The 14917-nt window shown below is 36.7% G+C and overlaps 1 protein-coding gene across 5 annotated transcripts in view; it reads left to right on the top strand.

The window, feature by feature from the left end:
• Window positions 1-14917, top strand: part of LOC110830769 (uncharacterized) — a 1002197-nt gene that overhangs the window by 401178 nt on the left and 586102 nt on the right. Inside the window, exon 1 of one of the 5 annotated variants that reach the window (XM_087348631.1) lies at window positions 9488-9662. The exons of the other annotated variants lie outside the window; for them this stretch is intronic. The gene's annotated coding sequence lies outside the window, so the exon portion shown is untranslated. Of the gene's footprint in view, window positions 1-9487; window positions 9663-14917 lie in introns of those variants that run through there. 5 annotated transcript variants of the gene reach the window in all.

Here is a 14917-nt window from a genome sequence, read left to right as displayed (position 1 = left end):
CTATATTAGGAGTAGTTGATTATGGTCTGTGAATCATGGTGGATTGTGACATGGTGTCTGCGTTTAAATAATTAAAGGTAAACTTAGAACTCTAACGTTTAAAATCAGCATATGAAACCAATATATATTTGTCACTGCTGTCTTATTATTATCACATAAATATGTTTTTTTTTACTTTTATGTTAATTTAAATGCATGTTAAATAGAATTTGTTGGAGTTAGAAGCGATGGTTATAGAATTAGGCCTGCCTTGACTTCAGTCGGTATACAAACTCGGCTCCTTTAATACTTTCATATTCTCAGAAATACATTCTTCTTCCTTTCATGGATTAAGCGAATCGCCTGTTCCGGCCTCTGATTTGTTACACATCCTTCCATTCTGTTCTTGGTCTTCCTGTGTCTCGCCTGCCGGACTCTTTAGTTATAGGCTTGTACTGGAATACGGGTCTGTTTCTTAGAAATATTTAACGGACAATTAAAAAGTATGATATATTAAAGATTCTTGTTCACCAGTAACGCCAAAACAACATGTCAGCAATATATTATATAATGTTTATAATAATCGATTTCTATAATTAGATGTATTCATAGCATTTCATGCAAGAAAATGATTTTGCATTAATACGCCTCCCTCTGCTCTACATTTTTGTTAGCTCCAGGTTTGGCTTCGGTACAAATGGTTGATACTTTCTTCAAGGTTACTCTAGTGGTCCAAATAGGATTTATGACTGAAGATTGTAGAAATTATTAAAATTGTACAGATATCGAACGATTTAACTACCAGCCGAGCGAAACAAGGCTGAAGACAATGCTTTTTGTACCCACAGCAGGCTGTTAATACTCATATGTTTAACGAATTGCTTCGTGTTCCATTCGGAATATAACTTCGGCCCTTTCGCGTAATCAGATGCTAAGATCTATGAGACGTTGGCCTGAGGAAGTGACATTTAGAGAAGTTGCCGCCAGAGCACGGCAAATAGAAAGGGACTTGAAATGTGTCTCTGGGTTGTGACGCCATGTATTCCTATAGATGGTTACAGACGTGGCAGCTTAGAAGGCCACAGCGGCTCACATATTACCGCCGTAAAAAAATGAAATTTACAGAAACTTGAAGTGTTCTTTTTTCTTAACATAACGCGCCCAATTGACATTTCATTTTTCTTCCGTGTTTGTGGTTGAGTTATGGGATATTTAAATGAACCGGGATAATGCCATCACTAAAGAGACTGGCTGCGGACTAGGCGACCGGGGTTCAAACTTCATTGAGGATCTGAAATTTGTCTCTTTTCTAACACGTCAAAGACCAGCTCTAGAACCTACACAGCTGTTTATCCAGTGAGTTAAGAGGAAAACTAATTAATCATTAACAATCTTTCTTTTGCTTTAATATTCCTTAATTCCTCACGAACCTCATTTTATACTTGCTTTTGTTGATCACAAATACATTTTAGATTTTCTGAAGTGATTCATTACTTAGAGTTCTGAATTTGTTGCAAATTTTGGTTCTGTGAAATGTTTGAGTTTTGCTAAAACTATGTTAGTAACTCACGAACAAGCTAACTTGAATCCACCTCAAAAATTCATATTTCGCTGCTGAAGAGATATGACGTCAGAGCCTCTCTCAAAGGTATAAAGTTGATACTGAATTTCATGAGGGATGGTTGATGGATTCTGATGCTATTAGGGAAGACGTAGACGTACAGACAGACATAGTCGTGGTATTAATATGGCTTTTCTCTCCTTATGGAACATGAATAAAACGGCATACTCTGTAACGCGTGCGTATTTTCATCATGTTATTTCTAGATTTATTTTTTTTATGTTGCAGGTTCGAATGCGTGTGTTTTGTTTTGTTTTAACTTACACATTTTGCCTGCATTGTTTTTCTGTTTTATTTCGTTAAATACATAAAATCTCATATATAAGGAAAATAACTTTTTTGTGAGGATACGGTATTATTTTGTAACTTATAAATGACACAAGACTGTTGATAATTCTAATTTTTATTCGTCTTTATCTTTTACTTCATTCGCGTGGATGAAACGAATGTTAATCAAGATCAAATTCATTATTGTTCATTGGTGCATAATGTTTTGCATTTCATGTGATTAAATGTATATTGTAGTGAAATATGCGTCAGATACAAGCCATGAATCCAGTTATATATACATATAACGTTATAATTTTTAAAACGAACCTTTTTCGCAAACTGAAAATGTTGAATTTAAGCTTAATTGTAAAGTAGTGATTTTTTGGGTCAATTTAAAAATAATTTTCGTCTGGCAAATTCATATCGATTCCAATACGACATTTTATTTATACGCATTCAGTAGTTTTAGTGATAAGACAAAAGGTTGGACAATCTGCTCATATGTTTGTAGAGCACTATTTTCATATCTCATAGATATGGAAGTGAGCCAGAAACTGAATGGTGTATGGAGCTGGGAACATTGACTTCAATAAACAATGACAGTAATTGCCGCTTGAAGTAAACTGTACAACCGTTGACATCTTACAACTGCGAGTTGATAGCTTAGGCCATTGCATTATTAAAATTGTCAATTGTGAGACACGCCATTCAGTTAAAATTAGTTTACGTTTTTATTATACCCTTGCTAAATTCAAGTTGCAGGACATTGGATTGAGTCCAATGTGGAAGGAAAGGTGTTAATTGGAACTGTTGGTTTGCCGAAGTGTGCTGCTGTATTCTAAGCTCGTAACTTGTGGAATTAAGATCAAAGAAAAATAACTGTAAACAATCTTCCTGTAGTGGTTCTTCGCTAGTGGGGAGAAAGATTTAGTGGTTAGCGGAAGCACGTGCTACATTATTGTCTCTTCAAACATAAAATAAATTTATTGTAGTTACGACAGTCCCATGTCCCTCTTTCAGAACTTTCATGTTCTTCATTTGTTATAGTCATATGCTTCTGAGGATAATGTTACCCAAAATCCTTTTTGTTATTCCGGACAAGTCAAGGATTGTATTATTAAGTGGTTACTTAAGAATATATATTTCTGGTAAAAGGTTATTAGTTGATCAAATACAGTACAACCAACCTTCGGAAAAAAACTCACGCATTCATCTGTTAACTACCTGGATATTAACTTGTAGACTAACTCCACCCCACCCCATTAGAGGATGCATACGGATTTCGAAAAGGGCATCTAACGTTGTATGTCAAAATCAGTTTTCTTCAAAAATTAAATATAATAATTTTAACATTTTCCTTGGCTTTTGCTTGTTGTTTATCATTATTCTCAATATTCATGAGCTTAAGTACGTTTTTTCTTGTGCTATTATTCTGCTGAAAATTTTATAGTAATGTAACAATTTTATTTGTTCATATTTTATATTTTAATGCGAAATTTTCGTCTTTTCTGTCTTGGAACTCATATGTAATGTATTCTACGTAAAGTTGGTAATTGAACTCGTTTAAACAAATTAAATATTTACTTATAATTTTATCGTAATAACTCTTAAAATGTCTGTAGGAGAGAGAGATTTGAGGGAAATTAAGATGAAAAGGGAAAAGCAAAGCGGTAAAAGATTCATAACTATAGAATGTCCCAAAAGATGTAAATAAGCATTGTAATGAAATAAATCATTACATCCGTCAACATCTTCATTCAGTAAATTAGCGAATCTATTGTAGGATTTCATAATTACTGTCTTTAGCTTCTTGGCACAGTTGACAACGGCGAGTAACTGACTGACAAGCAACCATCAAAGTTCCAGCTGTGTGTACATCTTTATGGGACACCATGTATTGTTCTGTCCGCTGTCATTTGAATTCTAGTTGTGTCGTCAATTGCAGCTAACAGTACTGCAATGCACAGAATCATTTTGTTAAATATTAACGCTGTGGAGAACTTTTCAAATAAATATTTCAACTGTGAATTAAATCTGTATTTGATGTTATGTACTAATTCCTTATCGCGATAGTCAATCTCCTTAGAAAGTAAAGTTTGATTTGTACTTAATGCAAAGTAGGTAAGTTATATTCTATACGTATCAACTAAATTAAATTGACCTGGCAGTTTTAATGTGGGCTCCCATTATCAAATTTAATCGAAATCATTCTAGTAATTTCTACCATTAAACATTAGGTCAAATTTATAAAGATTTTCTGTATGTTTGCAAATAGTAAGTTACACAAGAAGGCGCGGCCTTTTATTTTATTTAAAAATTAAAATGAGTTCACTTCATCCAGTTACATAGAAATTAATAATCTTGTCAGCTCATGCAGTTTAGTTGACCTTTATATTTAATACAGCGTGTTTAAATATTCTGAGAAACTACCACGCCAGTTTTCGTTTTCGGTAAAACACGTAGACAGCAGAAGCAGTAGTTTTCTTTATACCGAATTATCATCAGATGTTTGTGTTTTGTTTCCGTCTCGCGTCATGTCCAGTGGCAGAACGTTTTTCGTGCGTTCAGCTTCCCATCCTCTCACGTAACGAAGTGTGCAGTGGAGCAGCGCTGGCCGTGTTTAGAGTTTCGAGAATTTAGGTACTGTAGTTTCTGGTACACACAAACCTTCCCGTGGTAACAGCTGCAAAAACAAACAAGCTTTTGCCCACAGAAACATGTTCGCAGAAATACATACCCCCAAAACAAACGGAAGGATATTTTCAGTGAATTAATTTGTTCACAAATTTTTGAAGTTTTTACATTTATAATGTCTTTCTAAACTTTTAGGCCTTTCGTGTCGTCATGTTACGCGTTATACATAGTACTTATTCTGACATATTTGCTGTCCTTAACAATTGCAGACCTACAATTGAGTGTGTTTCTGAATAAAAGTTAAGGAGAACGTGTGATCGAAGAGACAAGTGACATAATGAAGTCCCATCTGTTACACCTAACACAGAATGTCACAAAGCGACGAAACCATAGTTGAATGAGTTGAATGTCGTGTTTATTATACATATTAGATTATAATTACATATTAGGGTTATAATTATGTGATTATGTATTAAAATTGGCCCCTCCACCGGTTGTAGAAATTAACTCAAGCGGTTTCAACATACTCGTTCAGAGTTTGCGAAGAGTGGCACCATTGATTAACAAGTCGAAAAATAATTGCACCTGACATGTCTGTTTAACTGCTTCAAAATTAATGTTTGGTAGCAAACGAATGCTGCATCTGTTGAAAATGGTGTGATGCTTGTTACACAAATAGTTGACTGAAAGGTAACATCAAGAAATTACGTCAACCCACCCATTTGTTTGGGTAACAGGAGTTCAGAATTGCCGCTGGGTACAGAAACTTGAAATTTCCCAGTAGGACTAACATAATATTTACCTTTATACTACAGTTTGCGTAACTTTTGAGACATTACATATTAATACGGTAATAAAATTTAAGATAATGGGATGGACTGAATGTATGCATGGGGTAAATAAGACGTTTTTACAGAATTTTTGTTCGGAAAACCTAAAGAGAAGAGACCACTTGGGAGATTAAACGTGGATTGAGGTTTTGCACTGGACTGATTTGGATCAGGACAGAGCTAGTGGCTGTCTCTTGTGAATACGGTAATAAACCTTCGAATTCCCTAAAGGCTGGAAGATTTTCTTGACCATCTGAGTAACTGTGGGCTTCTGAAGGAGGAATTTGCTTGCGATTGAGTGAGTAACTCAGTCAGTCAGTCAATAAACCGTAATCACTGTTAGTAAATGTATATATTTTGAATTTTTGGCTTATGTCTTCGTATGTGGCCTTTATGCTACTCATCTGGCTTTGGACGATGCTAAGAATCCACATTTCACATACGAACATACAGTGCGTGAAATTTTCGTTTGCTCTCGATGCAATGGTAGGATGGTGGTGATGAAGATTATGATTATGGGCCACACAAGAGTTTAACTGCTGTTAAAGTTGTGTGTTGTGTCTGCGCACTTGTTGTACAGGTTGTGTACTAATCATTGCCTAAAATAGATCGAAGTTATTTTGCAGGACTCTAGATCTGTGACTCATGTATGTGGCTGTTGTAGAAAGGCTGATGCAGTCTGATAAGATAACCAAATAGCATTTGGTTTCTTAAACGTTTTTTTCGACGTGTAACAGTGCTTTCTTTCTTTCTTTCGTTTCATTAGAGGTAACTGAAGCGATATTCATTGCAAGCCAAGAACGACTTATTGTCTTTGAGAAGTCTTGTCTTCCAAACACGTGTTTCGTGGTTTAATTGTCGATCAGGAAATTGAGAAAGACTGATAACACAGAACGAATACAATTCTCCTTTCCCCGCCTGCTGTGTGTTCAGGATATTTATTCCCCATTCCCATGTTATCGAGATGGTGGAATTCAAATCCGTAAATATTTTGGGTGATTAGGCATTCAGATGTACCGAAAATTTCCATTTACGTGTTTCGAGTCGTGAACGTATATAATACATTCGTATTGGATTAAATTTTAATAATTTTCACTGCCGAGCTTCTTATAAAAAAGAATAAGGATTCTGCTAGACTGGATTTGTCACTGGTTGCGTCGTATATTAAATACGAAATGAGATCTGAATCTTCACGCTCAGAAAGCAATTTTTTTTCCCACTTGTATCCTCACGTGCATCAACAATCGAGTCTATCACCAAACAATCTTCTTATGTTTTGTTTTTGTTCGTTTGTTTTAATGAAATTCTTTTGAGACTAACTGTGGAGCTGAAAGGAAATTGTGCTACTTAGAGCGTTGTTTTTTTACATCCTTGTGTTCACTACCGCATCAAAACTTACTTCATGCCGCGTCATCCCCAAACAAGTTCTGTAATTGAAGACGAGGCCTCAGTTGTAGAGTCCTCCATCCTAGACCATCCTTGGCGTATGAAGGTGACGTAATTACAACCCCATCTCCCACCCTTATTTCCTCATCCCCTTTTTTAACTGGAGGCTGTTGGGAATAGAGAGGGTTGGTGTGGGATCAAAACGAACTCGTTTACGACGTTCTTCCATCCCGTTTTATCTGCCTTGTTATGCGAGGTAACGAGCACTTTTCCTCTCTCTCTGTCCACATCTTCTCTCCCCTTTCTCTCTCTCTCTCTCTCTCTCACACACACACACACACACACACACACAGAGACCACGTGACAGTCTCCGGGCTGCTATGGCCACCCAAGTAATTCCCTATGCTAATTCCTATTCAGTTTCACTGTTGGAGTATACGGTCAGGTCACCCCTTCTTCTATGCCATAACCAAGCTGACTGAAACTTTAAACCCAGCACGTCCTCTTTTGATGAGATGTTTGGAGTCTCGTGGACCAGTCAGTAGTACACTTCTTCAAGGAACCAGATGGGGGAATAGATGGAGCATAGCCGACAACAAAACCATCGACACCGCAGAGGAACGACGACGTATATATAGCACCTGGTCCGAAGTGCTAAAGCATCATTACGTTTCCTCAACGCGGTAGACGAACGGTTACAGGGCCCGTGTTCGATCGAGTCTTTGAGTTCTAGAGTTTTTGTCTTCCACTCCGACCTACATGAGCTATATTCGTTTTATTATCTTATCGATGCCTTGAGAGGATTATAAATTACGAAATTCCTCATTAAGTAATTTTTTCTAGTTCTTCTCTCAGTTCGTTGTCTTAAGTAACTTCATGGAGAATAATCCAGTTTTAGTCACTTAGCTAGTCGAGGAATGCTTCGTCAATATGAAATCTGAACGTCCATTTTTATATTTAATTCGTACAGAATTTCGTTAGGGAATCTTCGTGGCTAACCTTCACTTGGACGACCGAGAAAGAGCTTGGAAGGTTAACATTACTGTGCAAAAAGTTCTTCAGAATCGGAAACTAGCTTATTATTGTATCCAGCGGTGGACTGTCGTACCAGGATTAACATTAATTAACAAGGGTGGACTATGTGCTATCAATGGATTGAAGTTTATTGAATTTATATTTCATTAAATATTATCAACTGGTTTCCTCATATCTTATTTCCAATTCGCACATGCATTTTCGTCACATTGCGAATATGTTTTTATGCAGAGGACCAGAGTGTGTTACTGAATGAATATGGTAATGGTTAGTGTCGTTTGTGACCGAGACGTTTATGTCAAAAAGGAAATAATGTAATGAAATGGTGCATATAAATTGATATTTAAAAAAACAATTAAATTTTCAATTTCATCTAACAATAAGTTGGTGTCACTGTATGAAAGTACATAATACCACAATGTTAGTTTATGTGTATTCATTTGTTTTGTTTTGTAGGAGACAGGAAAGTATAAGACAATTCTGGAAATATTTCAAATGATTGATAGCAGTTGCAGTACTATTTACTTTTATTTTGAAGCCCAAAAGTACGAAAAAAGTTGTGCGTACAAATGATATTCGATGGCTGTGAACTCCAACAGAAACACTCATTGACTGTGTCTGGTAATCACTGAGCGTTTCTCTCAGACAGGCTTTACCAGTACTCCCTGGAGTGTATTTGTATGTGTTTGCGTGTTTGTGTTTTGTCCCGACCAGGTGCTTTGACGACGCTTTACAACTTAATACAACAATTATCAGGAAAGTGCTCTGTAGACAGGGTCTGATTCCGTCATCCGCTTTGAACAGGATCAAAGCCACAGAATAAGACGACAGGTAGTGAACACCTGATTTGGTTTACTTGTATCCGCTTTGAAGCTCTTAATCACTTGATATTGTCCTGCCTTTCGCCGGGTTTTGTGGTATCTAGCGGTAATCTTATAGAAGAGCAGAAATGTGTGGTGGTCGTATACTCCAAATCAAAGTACAGAAAATTTTCATATGTGTTATTTACAATTTTTCATATTTCATTGCCCTTCATGCACATTCATTGTACGTAAAAATTTGGAGTTACAAAGTTACTAATATCATAATGAATTAGCCGACCGAAGCCAATCTAACCTACGGTAGAATGTTCTTACTGACGCACAACTGTAATGATTTCGTTGAGTCTTTTTTTTTCGGTTAAACAGTAAGTACCACTATTATTCGTGTATTTAATTAAATATCCCACATATCAAGACGTAAATATTTTGGATCCGAATGACTGTGCTTTTTTTATCCATATTTTCATCAAATGCCCCCTTTCCCGCTCCGCCGTGCCAATTAAAGGTCTATTTATATAGGAACGTAAAGATAACGATACGAGCCCTTGCCGATTTTTCAGAAAATATTATTCAACGTTTTTCAATGGAACTGTTTAGGAAAAATATCGTTGGAGACGTAAGTTGGGCGAGACTCGTTCGTGGAACGGACGAGCTCGGAGTCAATATAAACAGTTCCATTGAAAAACGTTGAATACTATTTTCTGAAAAATCGGCAAGGGCTCGTGTCGTTGTCTTTACGTTCCTATATAAATAGACCCTAATTGACCAGCCTTGCGGTATTACTTCCATTTTATTATTTTTGACTGTTTTAAATTATAGGCAGCAGAGACACGTACGAAGAAAATTACGCATCTCTTCGACGGTCTGTTAGGTATGTCAGTTACATCATTCAATGTTGAATGTTGGCAGGGCTTTCATATCGCACGTCGTCTGTTTACAATTCATTCACTGCTCACTGTGTGTAGTGGTTACTGAGGAAGGTTTGTTACTTTGTGGGTGTTTTATTGTTCTGTGTTGCTGGATTGTTATTCTGTGCTGTTGGTGAAGATATTTCTACGTAATACTGTTATAAGAATATACGAGTAGGTAAGTAAAATCTTCAAAGGGTTTGTGTTTACTTTAAAATCCTATCTGTGATAGATCCCTGCTACTGGATAGTTGGATCTGATTTACCGCTACATTAGTTCGCATTTATTCACATTAAAACATGTAACTTTATACAGAATTTTTATAGGTTACGTCAATTGAAAGTAACTGATATTTCTTGTACTAACCATGCTGTGTAACTATTACTGCTTCCATTGGAAAGCATTCCGCTTTCTAACAAGCGGAAGTAAGAATAAATGAATGTTTTTTTTAAGTTATAGTCAATATTGTACGTGCAGTTGTTAGGAACATGTCGGTCTGTGTTGTGATATTTCCCCACTGCAGCTGTTACCAGTGATTGAAGCTCTGCCCGTTTGACGAATACGAAGCTAGTGAAACAATATGATCGTTGCGTGTGGCTGGAGTTTCTTGAGGAATTTGATGTTTTTCTCGTTCTGACGCCATCTGGACTTGTAGATAGATTTAGCCAGCCATATAACGTGCTTTTACATTCTAATTATTATAGACAGAGTAATTTTATGTAAATATAATTAAGTGTGTAGGATATTTCACACACCGTCGTATTAGGTTCTGCCTGTATCTGGATTATACAACTCCATCTGATGTACCATTGAATTTGATATTTGTTATGTCGCTGAACATGGCTTTGGTTACGTTTGATTAATAGGACTGGCACAAGCCATTCTAGCCCATGTAATTTGTTAATATCATTGTCATATTTTCTTTTAAAATTGTTGTGTGTTTTGTTGTGGTGGTTTAAATTAATTATGTACAGGTGGAAAAATCGAGTACAGTACGCAAAATATTAAAATACGTCTCTAATACAGTCATCTAATTTCTGCCTGAAATTGCTAAAACCTAATTATAATAAGGCCTGTAAGTAAGAAGTTATACTAATCTTGCCAGTATTTTGATTAGGTTAAACATAGGCTTACTGAGCATGGTTTGTAGCGTAGCCTTCTAATAATTTAAGTTATTTCATAAACGTGTAAATATTTGTGCGCACCAAAGGTAAAATGTGAGGTCTAAAAATCATAATAAAATTGTTTACTTTACTGACAGCAGGAAATTCTGACATTTCTTTCGAGGATATTTCTTTCGTGACCTTTCCACGTGCAATTGGCTTCAGTAAAGAACGAGTGCCGATATCTGCATTTTCGAGCAACACACAAGTCAAACGCCTGTAGGTTACAACAATTTTTAGAGAAATAATGACCTGACTTGCCCATCGTGCCTTTAGGATCTGTTGCTGTGACTTCTAGGTCTCTAATACGCCACTGCGAATACATTTGAAGAAGAGGCAAGGGCAATCGGTTCAGTTTGAAATGTTTTATTGAAGTCTTAAAATTCTTTTAAAACTCTTAATATGTGATAGTTTAAAATATATTTTTATGATGTTGGTTGGAAATTCTTAAGGTAAGAGAGAGATCACTCAGAGGATAATATTGAAAGTAATCTTAAGGATACAGACTGGGAGGTTGTGAACTGGATTTGTCTGTCTCAAAATAAGGACCTGTGAGGGTAGATTTTGTGGGCACGGTAATAAACGTTCAGGTTCCGCAAAAATCGATGTATCTTTTGAATAGCTCTGCGACCATCAGCTTCTAAACCATGGCTCTACTCCATGGAGTTTGAGAAAAGTTGTTCGGAATATTTTGTTCTGACACAGTTGAATTGACGTCTGTGTGTTCAAATACCACACCATAAGAATATGTTAGAATAGAAGAAAAACATTAGTAATCTAGACACCATATTGAAGTTAGTGGTTAGTTTTGCATTTCGGCCGATATTTCCACCAGGAGGATGCCGGTGGTACCAATTTAATAAGATGACCCATGGACTGCGGGAAAAAAATTCCTAAATTTCTTGCTCTTACCAGGAGTTGAATCCCGTAACCACTCGCTTCACTCATTGAGTTATACTGGCTTTTACAAATTAATACAGTTAACATTTACACAAGAGGGATGTTTCATCTTTCTGTAAATATATTATTCATCTTGTTTAACTTTTGTCTGCACAGAGCGATGTGCCAACACTTTGATTTTCTCCCCCCCCCCCCAAAAAAAAAAACATATTTGAGAGCGTGGGAAATATTTGTTTGTATATGATCTATTTTAAAATCGTTTAAATGGAAAACTGGGGTACTGTTTGTTGAAGCAGCAGTACGCTAGTAGCATTTTCATGGCGAAGATTGAAATATCGTTTTCTGAAAACAATTTGAACACTGCGCGCATAAAAAGAAGGGATTATGGCAGCTACACTTAATGGGACTTAGTGCGTCCCAACACCTTCGTGCGTAGTAACAGCGGGCTTGTGCCCAGCTGTCCGCCGTCCATCGATTTTGGTTTTGTGTTAGAACCACCACACAGCAGGGGGGTTGCCACTACCAACATCGCTCTGTTGCAAAAGTGAACGTGGGGCGGTGGGGGAGATGTTCTCCTCTTTACCACCCCCGCCTAAATACGTGACGAGGAGCTGTTATTGGCGCGAATATGTCTGCCAGACTTTGTACTGTTCCCCCTCACTCATACACTGCACAGTAGTAATTGCCCTCACTAGAATAAAAACTGTTTAGTATTCACAGAGGACATGTTCAGCCCCTTTTTGCGTGTTCTGTTATTATTCTCTCTCTCTCTCTCTCTCTCTCTCTCTTCCCCTTCTCGTCAGTTATGCCGACGTTGATTGGACGCATGCTGTAGGCTGGACCGCACGTTTATGTGACGAAATTCAGATTTCCACTTTGATAAATGCCGTTGGTTCGAGCAACACTGATGCATCTGTGCGGTTTGCACGCTTACTGTTGCTTTTCAATTCCGTTTCGTCCGCAGTTTACGCGGTTTTTGTTCACAACCCTTAAGACCAGGAATTATAATAGTTTTTCTCTCAGTAAGTTACAGTACACTGCATCATAGTTTAACGACACTATTAAAGTTTGTGACTGATTGATTAAGAACTAACACTGTTGATCAGAGGTCTTTATAAGCTAATAGTCGCGCAGTTGGTCAAGAATTTACCAATGGAAACGCATCATTGCCGTGTTTACAAGAGCCACAGCTGATCCATTATACCATGTAGTGTGTTTTAAATGTTCAGAGATTTAATTATACTCCTGTTTTAAGGTAATTGTCATCATACCGACAGGCTTTTTCCTTGTATTTATATAATCTGTGCTAGTGGTATTATAATTTAGGCTGTAACTGTGATGTAATGTCGTGCTTTATTAACTCCTTTGGGTTTTTTTTTTTGCAGTCTTTCTAGACGGCATTGGCACTGAATAATACGGGCCTATACAGGGTATACACAAAAGAATGGTGCGGTTTCAAAAGTTAATAAAAAAATTATTTCTCACCTTACACGGGCACAACATACACCGTCAGCGGCTGCAACTGTCCAAGTTTGTCATGCGTTAATTGCAATCCTTCAATGTGTGCACCCTCGGTCACACGACACACATCCACACGGTAATGAAACTCATCCGATCCAGCGCTGTGGAAAAACGTGATTGAGAAGCACTAGTACATTCCTGTGAAAATGGGGGGGGGGGGGGGGAGAAGCTCCGTCTAGTGGTAGAATGTAATCGTCATAATTGGTATTCAGTTGGGATAACAACCAGATTTCCAACATGTCCAAAAATGAGTCGCCAGTCACAGTTGCACCATTATTTTGTGTATACTCTGTATATACCAGATTGGTTCCTAGCTGCTTTTACTGTAACGATTAATACGAAACCTTTAAGACGACAACTACAAATGTTTAGTCGTGGTAAATACGTGTATGGTAATTTTTTGGATTTTTTCTTTATTTATGTCTCTTCTCGGTTTGTGTTACTTGTTAATTAAGGAACCGCCGTAATTGTCAATTTTATACTGATTAATCTCACAGTTACATTTTCCAGTGATGCATTTTCAACCACAAAGCATTGGCTTGGTCAGAGCTGCAGTGGTAATCTGTTTGTAAATTTAAACAATAGTTTATTGTGATCACTTATAAATCTGCATCTGCTGGGCTACTAGGATCTGAGCCTACATTTTATTAAGTTAAAATTTCTGTGATAATGTTACGAAGATGTATGGAGCAACATGTAACTTTTATTTAATGCTAGTAAGTTACATGGTATCAAAGTAAGCTCTGAAAAACTGTGCGCGTTAAGTTTTCGTCACCAGAATGCACGGCAGAATGATAAACAGTAAATAATTATAAAATATGGCAAGTTGTTGGTAAGGATATTAACAAATCAAAATTATAATAATGATTAAATTTCGAGTAGATTTATTAACTGTTTGCCGTAATTCAGATTTCTTTTGGCAAGAAAAAAGACGACGTGACGTTTTTTGAGGACATTACATAATTAAGAGCATAATTTGTACATTTCACCAAAAATTAGTCATTTCAAATCAAGGAGGATGAAATGGACAGAATATATCACACGTACTGTGGAATGATATATAGACCCAAAAATTCGAAATTGTGGTCTTAAAGGCTGAAGAGATGGAGCCACTTACGAGACCTATGGTTGGATTTGACGATAATATTAAAATCGATCTTATGGATAGAGACCTATGGTATGAGAGCGTACACTGAATCGAAGTGGCTCATAATATTACTTTTTTAACCAGCTGAATAACTAAGATTTTTAACGATTCTCTAACATGGCTGAGCTTAAATTGCTATTATGCGAGAAAGCAGAATCTAATCATGTATCTAAGATGGCAGTCCTATATGAATGTGTTTTAATAAAGATGCGACTTACCTCAGTATCACTTTCAACAAATCAAAGGGAGAGAACATAACGCCAGATGGAATATAAATGTGTTTTTCGACTTCGTAGGGTGTAGCTATGCGTTAAAAAATCAAGAAGACAACGATTTTCTTGTTTCATTTCATTCTCTTAATACAGCTGTTATGTCTGGTGAAATATTTTGTTCCAAGGAAGATGAAAGGGGTTGTTTATTTATATATACTTTTTTTTTTTTGCTTTTGATTTTTCACGTAGTTGGTATGTATAATAACAGATGGTGGCACTGCTCCAGTTATAACAGCGAATTACATCACTCATCATTCCATCTTCCCGCGTTGTACGTAAGCGAATTAGGATGTGTAGGCTACACGTAAGAATTCGGGTGTGATCTCTGTTATTGCATTTAGCATTTCAGTTTTGGAATGTTCTCTTGAAAGTATTAGTGGGAGGTTACTGTTTGTGCCGAAACATGACTTTTGGCCTTTTCGAAATCAGT

This window comes from Zootermopsis nevadensis, unplaced genomic scaffold, assembly GCF_977971745.1.
Source record: "Zootermopsis nevadensis isolate Lab colony 2312 unplaced genomic scaffold, Znev_1.0 Znev_ptg000013l, whole genome shotgun sequence".
Lineage (NCBI taxonomy): Eukaryota > Metazoa > Arthropoda > Insecta > Blattodea > Termopsidae > Zootermopsis > Zootermopsis nevadensis.
Note: the sequence above shows the minus strand (reverse complement) of the source record. Positions and strands in the feature narration are given on the sequence as shown.